This window comes from Silene latifolia, chromosome 11 (assembly GCF_048544455.1).
Source record: "Silene latifolia isolate original U9 population chromosome 11, ASM4854445v1, whole genome shotgun sequence".
Classification (NCBI taxonomy): Eukaryota; Viridiplantae; Streptophyta; class Magnoliopsida; order Caryophyllales; family Caryophyllaceae; genus Silene; species Silene latifolia.
The window spans coordinates 144,705,968-144,720,886 of NC_133536.1; the positions used below are offsets into that span (position 1 = coordinate 144,705,968).

The following is a 14,919-nucleotide window of genomic DNA, read 5'->3' on the forward strand; positions in this document are numbered from 1 at the left end:
GAATTTGGGTCTTGGAATCATTTATCTAGTTGGGTAGAGGTCACTAGAAAAATGCATAAAACTTGTTTAAATCATACAATTTTTACGAGTATTATTGTTAAAACGACATTTGTTTTACTCCTTATATTTTGTTTTGTAGACCACTTCTTTTTCTCATAACAAATGGCAACACCAACTCCAAACGCCACACCTCTCGCTAGTTCATCATGGCTCCGATCCTTTATGGATCGATGTAAACTTGAAAAGAATGGGTCAAATTTCTCCGATTGGGATGCCCAAATCAAATTAGCCGCCGAAGGTGACGACAAGCTTCGTTACCTTACCGAGGCCTCTCCACCCGAACCTACTACTAGGTCAACCGCCGCCACTAGGGAAGCATATGAGGCTTACCAAAAGGAGTCCGCCGCAATGAAAAATGTCTTGATATTTGCGATGGAGGCGGACCTCCAACGGAGAGCCTTTAAAATGGGCAATGCTAATGAGATTTACTCCAAACTTGTGACCATGTTTTCACAAACTCCGCGGATCGTCCAATATGAGGCGGCCGCGGCATTCTTTGATCTCGACTTCAAAGAGGGCCAAAAGGTTAGCCCTCATGTGCTCAAACTTATGGAGCTTGTCGAGACCTTGAAAATTCAAAAGGTTGAAATCCCCAAAGAACTCATTGTAGATAGGATTCTACACTCCTTGTCTAAAGTGAAAGCGTATGTTCAATTCCGGGTGAATTTTAACATGCAAGACAAGGATGTGTCTCTTGAGTAGTTGCACAAGTTACTTGTGCAAGCCGAGAGGGACATGGGGTTAAATGTGAACCCTCCCAAGGATGTGCTTAACATAAGCAATAAGAGAAAGGGGAAGTTCAAGAAGAATGGGAGAAAGGGCAAGAAGCAAGCTCCCACATTCACCAAAGCTAAGACTTGTGAAGCTAGCACCTCAAAAATCAAGAAGGGTCCTCTTGATAAATGCCATTGTTGTAATGGTATGGGACATTGGAAAAGAAATTGTTCCAAATACCTTGGTGATATTAAGGCTGGAAAGATCACTCCAGTAGGTAAATGACTATCCTTCTTTTATGTTTCTAATTCAACTATGGTATTATGATGCAAAGTTGTGATAATGTATCTCCCTTTTTATTGTAAATAGGGCCTCCACCAAGCAAAGACAAGGGAAAGGAAAAGTAAGCATGAGAAACCATCAAGAAGCTAGGGATAGCTTTCATGGAGCTTTGCTTTTCATTGTCTTATTTTAAATTATGTTATGAATTTTAGAACCTTAAGTTTCCGTGTTCGACATGGAAAGGTATTTTGGATAATGGGTTGTATTTTGGATAATGGTGACTTGGTTTGCAACCCAAATCACCCGTTTTATCATTTATCCTTTTCGTTCTAAAAATTCATGTTTAAATGCTTGTTCTTTGAAACATAAGATTATTCACTTAAAGTGATCTAATAGACAAATATAATGACGGGTTTCATTATATGTCCACATGCTTAAGGCTTGTGTATGATCATTTATAAAGCGATTTTGAATCTATGAACTCTCTTAAAGGATTGTCAATCACCAATTACACATATGAAATCAATAACTATTAGTCTATCTAAGAGATAGTTCTTATACTTCAACATCATTAATTTGTGTCTCATATGCTATCTTTGAATCTATAGTGTATTTATTCTAAAGATAGAGTGGGAGAAAAATGAGGACACAACACACAAGGCAAGATAAAATTGTGTACTTGTGTTAATGAAGATCTACGCAAGAGAGAATGATTTGAATGTAGGTATATCTATTTACATAGTATACCGAATAGATGAGATCTATGGTCTCAAGTTAGTTCTATATGACTAAAGAGACCAAGTGAAGTAATCATAAGAGTATATTCTCAAGATAACTACACGAGGAGACCAAAAGAAAGTTTTGGAAGAAAGAATGACTAATGTAAAGTCTCAACAAGTTTTGACTAAATTTATGAAATTTTTGACCAATAGTTTCAACCTTGAGATTTACTTAAGAGCCTAAATGAATCATAGTAACATACTAGTTATGATCGAGTTACAAAGACCGATATACCGATATCTTCAATGGCCAAAATTTTAACCACGCAAATGTCATTGCTTAACCTCATTATGAAATGGTTAAACCTCCTTCCAAAAGGGTATTTGCGAAGGACGTATTCCAGATATCATTTATATTTGAATAATGACATTGCTACACATCATTATGACATGAGTGTGTGTCTCTTTCCGTAAGGTTAAGATGAGACCACTTCAAAATAGGTATTTTAAAAGGATATGTTGGGAACATATATGGTTTTATCCTAATAACTTGGCAATGCAATTTATATTTCAATTCTTGATAAATTTCGATTGAGAAGTCAATTTCGAAATGTGTAGAATTGAGTGGGAGTTAGGAAATTCTCATGTGAAGACATGGAATTTAGTGGGAGCTATCATCCTTTGAATGTTTACAACTCATCACTCATTAAAGAATGACGAGCTAATACCTTCTTTCATAAAGAAGCTTTTGAGTTTTCAATTCTGGATGAAAATGGACTATGATGAATCCAATTACATCAAGGGATGTTGGATTAGTATTAAGAGATACACATCGTATCAACATTCACATAGGTTATTCATGTAGATGAAAATGGAATTGCCATTAGCAGTCATGGTCGTTCATTGAACCTATGAACGGTTGATCTCATGATTATTAGTAACTAATGTTTCCGCCATTAGAATAATCATGTACATGTCCAATTATGAATCATATGCATAAGAGCATGATGATTGATTGGTAAGCCATAATAGAAACGTCATGAATTCTCGAATAGAATCCGATGAGCGATTTCAGTGTTTGACGGAATGTTCTATTGTGTGTCAAGAGGTTGCACATATTATAGAAAATCCGAGCACATACAAGGATTTATGAGAATCCCAAATCTTTCAAGCCTAGAAAGAGAAATGAGAAGTTTTGGAAAGATGCTTGGTTGAATAAGAGGTTATTCAAAAATAATCTTTCCTAGTTAAGCTAGGACTTGTGAGAAGTGCTAAGCTAATAATCTTGACAAATTGTTACAAGATTCTACAAAACATATACCTTGTGCATTGTGTGTGGATGGAGTACTTGATCAGTACAAGTTATATCATTCATCACAAATTCGTTCGTTATGTGATAGTCGATAAGAAATTTCTTTCAAGATAAAGAACCGAAACCAAGGTCGGGAACCTTGATGTGTACTTGGTAAGATTCATGCTATGAGAGAGAACATGAATGTAAAGGAAATTGCAAGTGTAAGAAGTTTGAACACATGGACACATGGCATGTTAAACTTCTATTGCAATCAATAAGTGTTTACACTTACGATATACATCACAAGGTTGTAATATGATATTGACTACCCGAGTGTGATGTCGACATTTGTCGTTTGAGTTATTATTAACTCACCTTATACATTGTTGTATCCAAACGGGTTGTGGAGACAATTGAACCCCGTTAAAGTGAACACGGATTAACATTGTATTTGCCCATAGTTACTTGTATGAGGTGACGTCTCGAAGTGACTAGAGTGTGATGCGATTGATGGCAAGTTCAAGTGCCATAGAGTCATGTGAGATGACTAGTCGATCACATAGGCAGACTGTTAGGAACATTTTGTCGGGCCTAATGACCGCTTATAGAGTTCTGGCAAATTTATATAGCCTGGTCGTGGCGAGAGCTACTATAGTATTCAAATGAGTCGATTCTTTTGACTAACGACTATTCACCTAAGATGGCACAGTTTCAGATTGACTTTGATTTGTGTTACTACGACCTTCGTAAATGGGGTCAAATGGGCATATTTTGGGTTATGATGGCTGTGGCTAGTCGAAGGGAATGAGTGCGATAGGAATTGTCCACCCCTAGTCGGGGTTATAACAATATCTCAGGGCCACTCGAGGAGTAATGAACTGGAAATGCGTGGCCACGCTCGGAAAGTATCTATGATAGATAAGTCCGGTCAATCAGTTATTCTCCAGATCGAGGAAACCACTCTCGATATGATCACTTGCAAGTACGACCTGAAAGACACCTTACATTGAGTGGGAGATAGTAATAGGACAAGAGAATTGGTGACGCACACTTGTCGAGGACAAGTGGGAGATTGTTGGAATATGTGTCCTCCGACAATAATGCGATCACGACTGTTGATCATGATGATCACATGTTTAAATCTCATTATAAAGAATACAATTGGGAAGTAATATTGTTCTTCAACCGGTCAACATATATCGGTAATGATTGGCTGACTAGAGTTTGACATTACTGTCGTGCGACGGTGGTGATCAGTTGACCCCCTAGGTCATACCTATAGGGCAACACTCTTAATTGATTATTTAATTAATCGTATAACGTTACGAGTTAATTAAATTATTTGAAAATTGACGGACGATTTTGGAAGTACAATTTACGTATCATATTAAAATGTGATTAAATAAGATACGGTCTGAGTAATTGAATTGTATCATTACTCGGATGAAATTATTGTTTAAAGAAACAATCGGAATTGAATGAATTATTATAAATACAATCTGTTGTGATTTATAAATGGTAAAATATTTTGGTACAAGTAATTATGAAATTACTAAGTCAATTTTGTATGTGACGTATTTTAATAATACGTTGATTTTTAATATGTTAAAAAGACACAACAAATTTATGCTACATGTGACATGTTACATATTGACAAATTGACAAAAATAATATGGATCCCATATTATCAAGTGTGCCAAAATTAAGGGGTGATTTAAGCTAATATTGTGTTTGATTAAGATAATGGAAAACACAATGATTACCTACATTCCTAGCCATGCAACCCTAATGCTCATTGTAAAGAACAATTCAAGCATGCATTGGCTCCCCTTAATCCCTCCTCCCACCCGGTTTTCCACTAAGAAAGGCAAAGGTTTTTGCCTTATATTTTTAATATACACTACATTCATTTAGTTAGTGTATTATTCATTCAACCACTCATCTAAAATTAGAGTTTTAGAGAGATAATAAGCTCCCATTCTTCCTTCTTTAAAACCGAAAATAATTAAGTGTTTATAATATTTTTGGGTCAATTTTCTACTAAATTAATATTGTACTAGTTCCTATAATATTAATTTTATTAAGAGAAAGCCTTGGGTATTAAGCTTAGGGAGAGATCCTATACTTGGATCTTGGTTCTTCCATTAAAGGATAGCACAAGAACAAGAGAGAAAGGTGATCTCTCTTGTGCCCACAATCCGAAACATCCAATGTAAGAACATGATTTCTCCTCTATTTTGCTCTTTTGTTTGCATGCATAAAATCCATATTTAATTTTATGACAAATTAAATTAAAAACATATATGAATATGTAAGTATATAGATCTACTTTTCCTTCAGTATGTTCATCAAACATCATCATCATCAACCACCTAACACACGACACCCACACAATCCTCAACAAGCCACCAACTTCTTTTTTGAGTTACTGAACGCATACCATGCACCAACACGACTATCATTTATACTACTACATCAAATTATTCAAACACGCAACAACGCAACTATGAGGCTATACTTTCATTCATCTTCGTCCAACAACTACCAATTATAAGACATACAATACAACAGTCTTATCACAGATTCGCAACAACACATGTTCCTGACTCACACCCGATATGTTTTATTATACTCGATTACTTTAATCCCTACAACACACTCTTGCTAACAACATTGAATTCTCAAGTCATCACAACACATAACTACCGGAAATAAAGTATACAACATGCTATTTTATTCAACAATTGTAAGTTCTTACCCAACTGTACTATAACCACTCATGAAACTAACCCAACACTCATATAGAACCATTCAAACAATCATTCACGTACTTTAAAATACCACAAAATATTGCAAAATTGTTATAATTACGTCATTTTTCTTTTGCGACATTACTCTTCCCCTCTTAAAAGGAACTTCGTCCCCGAAGTTCACCGTCAAACCACTTTCCCGTCCCTCGAACCGATATATATTATATCATTTTGACATTACTCACATACCACGACACAAGCTTGGCTCACACTGACACAACCCACTCTTTGACATTACACACTTACAACTCGTATAACTGTAAAATTTTTGAAATTATGTAGCACACCGCAAGATACATTGTTACAGACTAGCAGCAAAGTCACCAAACACTACAACAAATTCCTTACGTTTATGACGCTTTTTGAGCCATTTTCTGACGCTTAAAAGCGTCAATAATTTCTTTCTCGACGCTTTCTAAAAGCATCAATTTTTTTGCCGTCAATATTTTTTGACGCTTTTTTGTGTCAAGCTTCTCGACACTTTAAGGCGTCAAAAGATAAATTTCGACACTTTTAAGCATCATGAATTTTGGGGTATTGAATATAGGCTATTCAATTTCGACGCTTTTAAGTGTCAGCAGGTACATTGTTCGCACTTTTATCATTTGGAGGGTTTGCTTCCAATGATAAATTAAGTTGGAAACTCATTTTTTTCCCTCCAATCTTTTGAGAGTGGAGTAGACTTTTAAAAGCAATCAAGCTGCAACAAATTATTGAAAGCCATTATCAACAGAATCTCATTATAAAAGCTGAAATTATGCATTTACAAAAACCATTGTAGCAATTACAAATGCTAAGTGTTCAGTCTAAGAAAATTTGATTCCATGGGAACCTTGCAAATTAAATGAGATACAAGTCCACACAAAAAAATTCATCTGGTAATCTACACTACTGCTTCAATCTTTTCGCTTGATTAGAAGTTTCCCTCTTCCGATTTTTCTTTTAGCTGGTCCATTAATTATTTTTGCGCTGTCAACCTGTTAAAGATCGGAAAAAATAATATATAAGTATACTTAATCGACACAAAACCTGGTGAATCAAAGACGTAAACAAATGAGAAGTAAAAATGGACAAATAGATAAAACAACAAGCTGGTATGCTTGTATATTTGGTGCCATGCCATGGACATAACGAGAAAAAAATGAAGCTATGTCGTGAAAAAAGTTAATAGTACTCTCTAGTCTGTACCTCTTAGTGTACAAGGGGTAACCTATTCATACTAACTCAATCAAAAGACAAATGGCTAGACTAACCTGAATTATGCATTAGTTAGGATTTGGTTTATGAAGAAATTATTAAACATCAGAGGACGAAATGACAGCAAGAGATCAAAAGCAGATCAAGACCAGATCAAGACCAGTTCAATGATAGTAGGACTTTGTTTAAATATATCGGCAGCATAGTGGTCAAAAATAGCTAGTTAAGCTACTGACATTCTAGATTGACTTTCAATGTATAATGAACATGAAAAACACATTTTTTCTAGCTTCACAGCAAGAAGTTCTACGACAGTACCAAAAAGTAAGTTACTCCCTCTGTCCCGGTCATTTGTTGTCCTTTTCCATTTTTGGGTGTCTCACTCATTTGTTGTCCTTTCTATTTTAAGAATGAACTTGATGAGTAATTTGATCATACTCATCCAATTTGTTCCACTTGTCATTTAGTTATTGGTCATCTCCTTTTTCCTTGGTCTTTGTGCCAAAACCAAAGGACAACAATTGACCGGGACGGAGGGAGTATAATTTAGCACTTTAGAAATTCCATGCCTTCAATTCTAAATTGAAGGCTAAATAATCTTAAGTGGAATCAATAACTAATTCATAAGAATGATAGGGGGGAAAAGCACAATACCATCATAGACACAAGCTTCTTGAACATCACGAACAACAACCTGCTCAACAATGTTCCTCACAATGAATCTTTTGATACCCTTGTCCTGATCAAGGCAAAACACCCACAAATTTATCAGCCCACCACCAGATCAATTCACACACTATTCAACAAACAAATGAACTGAATTATATTTGGACAATCAGTGAATGTGTGTTGACAATTAAAGTCTTGACATTTATCAACAATGACTAAGTTTTCATAATTTGCAAACTTGTAAGTATGTCTAGAAAATCAGTGACATACAAAGATCAGACACGTACTTATATTGTTGCATCCAGCCTTAATTGATGAAGTATGGTTACATCTCTAGTCAAAAATTTGATCTCGTACTTAGTTGAACAAATAAACCTTTTCGGTTTCCACCCTAACTCAAATCAATTACATATACAAGTAAGATGAAGCATCAGACATCTCAAACCCCTTATTAAATTCAAAAATTACATGTGGGTAAGACGTACTACTTAGGTAATGAACCTCAAAATAAGGGAAAGTGAAGGAAATAGGTGGTAGGTGGTGGTCTTAAACGGTGGAAAGCGAGGTGATGTGGGGAATTTTTACCTTTGTTTGAAGGTAATGAATTACCTAGGGGAGACGGAGAACTATTACACCCTTCTAGAGTATCTATTACTCCGTCACCCTTACTTTCAAATTCTACCAGTCTAACACCACCTGCGCTTTTACTGCCCATGTAACGCCTCTTACATTACTACAAAATCAGACATGTAAAACGGCAATATACTGACATACTTATGGCCTGGAACGCGAGAACTCGGTATATTCACAACCACCGTTTCCCCTTAAACTAAGTAAAATCTAAAGTGAGATAGTTTCTAAATAATTTAGATCCAAAATGACTCATATGAAGCATACTTAAACTGGAAAATTACACCACAAACCATAAACATAAGAAGATGAAAATATGGGTAAACCGAGTTTAAATGAACCAGGCTTTCATCAAACCAAATCTACTTGCATCTCTGATCTACGTTTTAGGCACTAAGTAAAATTTACATGAAAATCCAAACCAGAAAAAGTAATCTAAAAAATTTATTAAGACTAATGTTGATTGAAATTATTCTAGACGCGTTGCCATACTAATATGGTGCATCTAATAATAGATGAAGTCATCAAACACTCAAAATGCAGCAAACACTAAAATTGAGGCAAAATTCAATTTGAAGAGGTCACTTGTTGAGCAAACCCTATGAATTATTATGGCAAAAACATCAGAATAACTGAGAAAGAAGTTACCTGACAAAAACTGTAAATAGATCAGTTCGAACACACATCTAATGCAAAGCTTGGCCTGCAATTTAAAGAATATAAACAACATCAATTCCCCAAAAATCGAGTAAAATTGCAAATAATTCTGGACAAAAAAATGTTGAGCGCAAATTAAGTCTTAATTTGTTGAATAGATGATAAATCAGAGAGGAGATCACCAAAACGTTGATTTTAAGCCCACAACTAAGATAAGTTAAGTGCGCTTGATAGTTAATTTGAGAGGCTTACACTGTAATTTGTATTGTGTGATGTTTTGGAGATGAAAACAAGAGTGGATGATAGATGATGAGAGAGAAACGGCGAGGTGAAGAACTGCTAGGTTTTTTGTTGCTAGGTTCCCAATTTTTTTGAATGAAAATGAAATTACGATGGCGGGTCAAATGAAACTTATTTTTAGAAATTGCGCTATCACTGGCCCCCTAATATTTCCTATTTTCCTCCACTGGTTACGCAATTATGTGTCATGAAATTTGTAAAGCCCAAATGTGTGATCGACACTATAAAAAAGCGTCGACCCGAAAGCGTCAAAAAACCAAGGGATTTGTAGTAGTGAAATATTTGTAACATGATCATACTAATTATGCTACCACATTATAACCATCATATTTCACTTGTCCAATTCGACTCGATATAGACTACACGTCATACGAATACCACCGAGAATTGTGCAAAATAACTAATATGCATACTCGACTCATGACAGCAACGACACTTTCTTGACATTACATAAACATAACCCGCATGATCCTTATATATATAAAATTATGTCAACTTTAAATAACACCACCACACTTTACCTTACCTGTAGCAATTTGATTTATCGTTCCGACTAGTACACATAGCATGACAAATATATATATATATATATATATATATATATATAGAGAAGGGTTCTTATAAGGTCCTTCTACCATATAAGGTCCTAAGTCCTTATAAGAGCCCTTGGATGGAAGGGATGGAGGGATGGGATTGTCTCTCAATGAGTGGCCACAATTTAATCCCATCTAATTACCTCCCTTAATCCTTCTAACTTCTTAAACATTCAGCCTCTCCTAATCTCCTCTCATTATCCCACCACCCTCCTCTCTCTCTATATCTCTCTTTTATCTCAAATTCTCAACAAAAAAAAAACCCAAAAATCCCACCACCTTTCTCACCCTCCTCCTCTCCTCTTTCGAACAACCACCTAGCGGCACCTCCGACTTCGGCCGCCCAATAATTCACCATCACCGACCTCCCCCCCCCGCCAAGACCGTTGCCGACCACCCGACACCCAGCCTCCCACCACTTCCTTCGTATCCCTCCATTCGAACCCCACTTCCACTGCCACCTCCCTCCATTCGAACCCCACCAGCACCCCCTCCTTCGTATCCCTCCATTCGAACCGCCACCACCGCAGCAACCACAACCCACCACGACAACAACAACAACTCCACGATTCCCTCCTCCCTCTACCACCGCAACAACTCCACGACAACAACAACAACACCAACAACCGTCCTTACCACCACCACACCCGCCCACACTGCCAACAACAACACCGCAACAACCCTCTGCGACTTCGTCCTTTTTTTTTCTTCGAGATCTAAACAAAAAGAGCCCGCGTAGTTTCAAAATTCAAAATTTGAAAATCCCGCCTTTCCTCCATTGCTCGTCGGCCGTTGTTGTTGCTCGTGGTGGTGGTGGTTGTTGCGGTTTGGGGATAAAGGTGAGGTGAGTGGGTCAGTCATGGTGGTTATGGTGGGGGTGGCGGTGGTTGTGCGAGAAAGGAAAAATGAAGAAGGTGGTGTGGTGGTGTCGTTGTTGCTTCTTTGTTTTCTCATTTTTTTTTGTCTTTTTTTTTTGTTTTTGTTGCTTCTGGGTTGCTTTTGTTGCTTCTTTGGTGTCGTCCTTTCTCATTTTTTTTGTTGCTTCTGGGTTTTTTTATTCCTTATTTTTCCTTTCTCATTTTCCTTTCTCCCTCCTGCTCTTCCTTCCTTCCTCCTCCTTCCATTTTTTTTTGTTTTGTTCTTTGTTTTTTTGATTTTGTACTGCGTTTTTTTTTTTTTTTTTTTTGTTCTTTGTTTTTTGTTTTGTTTTTGTTTTTGTTCTTTGTTTTTTGTTTTGTTTTTGTTTTTGTTTTTATTTTTTATTTTTTTATTTGGTTGTTATTGTTATTTGATTTTTTGGACTAAAGTTATACATCTTGTCTATTAAAGTTATACACTGCGTGCATTAGAGTTATACACACGATATTTAAATTTGGTTTTTTTTTATTGTTATTTGGTTTATTTCAGATTTCGGGTTGGGTTGGGTTGTTGGTTTTTTGGTTTTATTATTGTTATTTGGTTTTTTGTTTTTGTTATTATGAGTTTTTTTGGTTTTTGTTATTTTTTTTTTTTCCATATTTTCCATATTTATTGTTTGATTTTTTTACTATTTACGACAAAAGTTATACATTTTATGACTAAAGTTATACATTTTATGACCAAAGTTATACAAAAAAAGACTAGAGTTATACAAAAATGCCTAGAGTTATACATTGTATGTCTAGAGTTATACAGATTGTGACTAGAGTTTTACATCTTTTGACTAGAATTATAAATACTGTGACTAGAGTTATACATTAAATGCGTAGAGTTATACATTATATGCCTAGAGTTATACATCATATGCATAGAGTTATACATTATATGACTAAAGTTATACAATTTTGGACTAAAGTTTTACAAATATGGACTAAAGTTATACATATGAAGGACTAGAGTTATACAAAAATGGACTAAAGTTATACAATTATGGACTAAAGTTATACAACTATGGACTAAAGTTATACAAAAATTGGACTAAAGTTATACAAAAATGAACCAAAGTGACTAGAGTTATACATTGTATGACTAGAGTTATACAAACTGTGACTAGAGTTATACATTGTATGACTAGAGTTATACAAAAATTGGACTAAAGTTATACAAAAATGAACCAAAGTGTGACTAGAGTTATACAAACTGTGACTAGAGTTATACATTGTATGACTAAAGTTATACAAAAATTGGACTAAAGTTATACAAAAATGAACCAAAGTGACTAGAGTTATACATTGTATGACTAGAGTTATACAAACTGTGACTAGAGTTATACATTATATGACTAAAGTTATACAATTTTGGACTAAAGTTTTACAAATATGGACTAAAGTTATACATATGAAGGACTAGAGTTATACAAAAATGGACTAAAGTTATACAACTATGGACTAAAGTTATACAAAAATATGGACTCAAATATATAATGGACCTTAGATTTTTAGATTTGTTTTAGATTTTTCATATTATTTTTTTTGTTTTTTTGTTGTTATTTTTTTTTTTTTTACTAGAGTTATACATCAAATGTCTAGAGTTATACATTGTATGTCTAGAGTTATACAGATTGTAACTAGAGTTTTACATCTTTTGACTAGAATTATAAATACTGTGACTAGAGTTATACATTAAATGCCTAGAGTTATACATTATATGCCTAGAGTTATACATCATATGCATAGAGTTATACATTATATGACTAAAGTTATACAATTTTGGACTAAAGTTTTACAAATATGGACTAAAGTTATACATATGAAGGACTAGAGTTATACAAAAATGGACTAAAGTTATACAATTATGGACTAAAGTTATACAACTATGGACTAAAGTTATACAAAAATTGGACTAAAGTTATACAAAAATGAACCAAAGTGACTAGAGTTATACATTGTATGACTAGAGTTATACAAACTGTGACTAGAGTTATACATTGTATGACTAGAGTTATACATTTTTTTTTATTGTTATTTGATTTAAGAAAATGACTAAAAAATGATAACTAACAAAATAAAAGACAACTAAAATAAAATAAAAGACAAAAAAAATAATAAATGGAAAAAACAACTAAAAACATACAAATTAATACAAAACGAAAAAAAAAAAAAAAAAAAAAAAAAAAAAAAAAAAAAAAAAAAAAAAAAAAATCGGCGGCGGTGGGGTGGCGGCGGTGGTGTGGTGGGTGGTTAATTGGTGTCGGGTGGGGTGGTGGTGGGTGGTGGTGAATGAGGAAGAGAGGAATGAATGATTTATTTGAGTTTTTTGATTTTTTTGGATTTTTTGGGTTTTTTATTTATTTGGATTTTTGGGTTTTTTTTATTTATTTGGGTTTTTTTTTGGAGTTTGAGAGAAGAGAGAAATGAAATGTGTAAGATGAAAGAGAAATGGATGAGTGGAAAAGAATTATAAAGTAAATTAGTGATTAATTAGAGTGGATTAGTGAAGGAGGAGAGAGATGGTGAGATTAGCTTTATAAACACACTTTTTGGGGTTGATCTCATCCCTCCATTTCCCTCCATCCAATGGCTCATAATAGAACTTATGGACTCAAAATAAATGTGGACCTTAGTTGATCTCTTCTCTATATATATATATATATATATATATATATATATAGAGAGAGAGAGAGAGAGGCGGGATCTCGTGAGTTTGGTTCTTACGGTGAGTTGTGAGTTTGGAAAATCTCAACCATTAATATAAGAAAATAGATGGCTGAGATTGAACCATATAATAACAGTTAACACAATGAGAACATACGCCATCTGAATATCAACCCAAAACACACTTTATAATCATCCCTTTAACCTCCCTGTAAACCCAAAATCACTTCAAAAATACAATTAAAACCAAGAAATTCTCGCCAAAAAACACTGCAACATTGATATCATCTCACTTTCACAAATTCGATGCTCAAATTCGAACAATTATATCATCTTAATTTCACCGATTTGGTGCCTGAAATTGAGCGGATGTCGCCTCAAATTCAAGGCTTTATAGCAACTGAGCAATTCCAGCGTCGACGCCTCCGTCTACGGCGGTGTTTGCGGTGGAGGTTTACGACATTTGTGGGGCAAAGACGAGTTTTATACTTTCATTCACTCGTTCTCTTCAGAAATCACCAACACCAGTGTTTAATCGGGTCAACCCGATTTGACCTGAGTCGATGCAAATTTGGTGGTGGTCGGATCTGTGCTCGAACTTGAAGAAAGGAGGAGAGTAGTGACCGTGGCAGAAGCTCGGCGTCGCTCTGGATTTGTGGTGAACTGCTGCGGTGGTCTGAGCTCGACAATCAGAGGTGAGAAAATTTGTTGTCGCTTCGCTGTTGAGTGGCGCGGCGGTGTATGGTGATTATATCCACGGGTGTGACCCATTTATAGCAGACGGGTCTTATTGCCTTGGATATAGCTTGAATTTCCTTCTGCCTAGCTGGATTGCATCATTTGATGGTACATATAGAGTTAGAGGAGTGATGGTGGTGATGTGGTGGTTCAAAATCGAGTAGATGATGGGTTTGATGATGGTTTTGGGTGATGTGTGTCTATGGCTCCTGGGTGTAGCTGGATGCGATGGGCTGAACTCGGGTATGTCGAATCACTACTCGTTTTGTGTTGAATCGAGAGATTGGTAGTCATAGCTGCTGGTGCGTATTAGTCCAATTGATGGAGTCGGGTTCGGAATTGAGCCTTGTTAGTTGCTCCATTTACAATTGGTAAAAAAAAAAAAGCGGGGTAAAAAAAGGCAATTTATGTAATCACAAATCATTGTAAAAGAGACTAGTCATTTTATGGTCGAGATGTCAGATTTCCTTTCATTCCAACTAGTTATTAGAATAGTCAAATGAATAAGAGAATTGTGCATTAAGGATGATAAAATAGGACGACTACTGGAAAACAAACATCCATAAAATATGAGATCTGAATCTAAGAAGACAAGGAGATATATTTATTGAAATTAAAATGGCCCTAAAAGTCCAGCATAAAACACTCCCACCACACATTTACAATTGGTAAAAAAAAGCGGGG

At 35.3% G+C, this 14,919-nt stretch overlaps 1 long non-coding RNA gene across 1 annotated transcript; it reads right to left on the minus strand.

Moving 5' to 3' along the window:
* Positions 1-6,597: 6,597 nt before the first annotated feature.
* On the minus strand, positions 6,598-9,455 carry LOC141611943 (uncharacterized). The gene is made up of 4 exons (XR_012528923.1): positions 9,285-9,455; positions 9,024-9,078; positions 7,731-7,815; positions 6,598-6,856 (listed from the first exon to the last, which is right to left on the minus strand). It is a non-coding gene; the product is annotated as an uncharacterized LOC141611943 (long non-coding RNA).
* Positions 9,456-14,919: the final 5,464 nt, after the last annotated feature.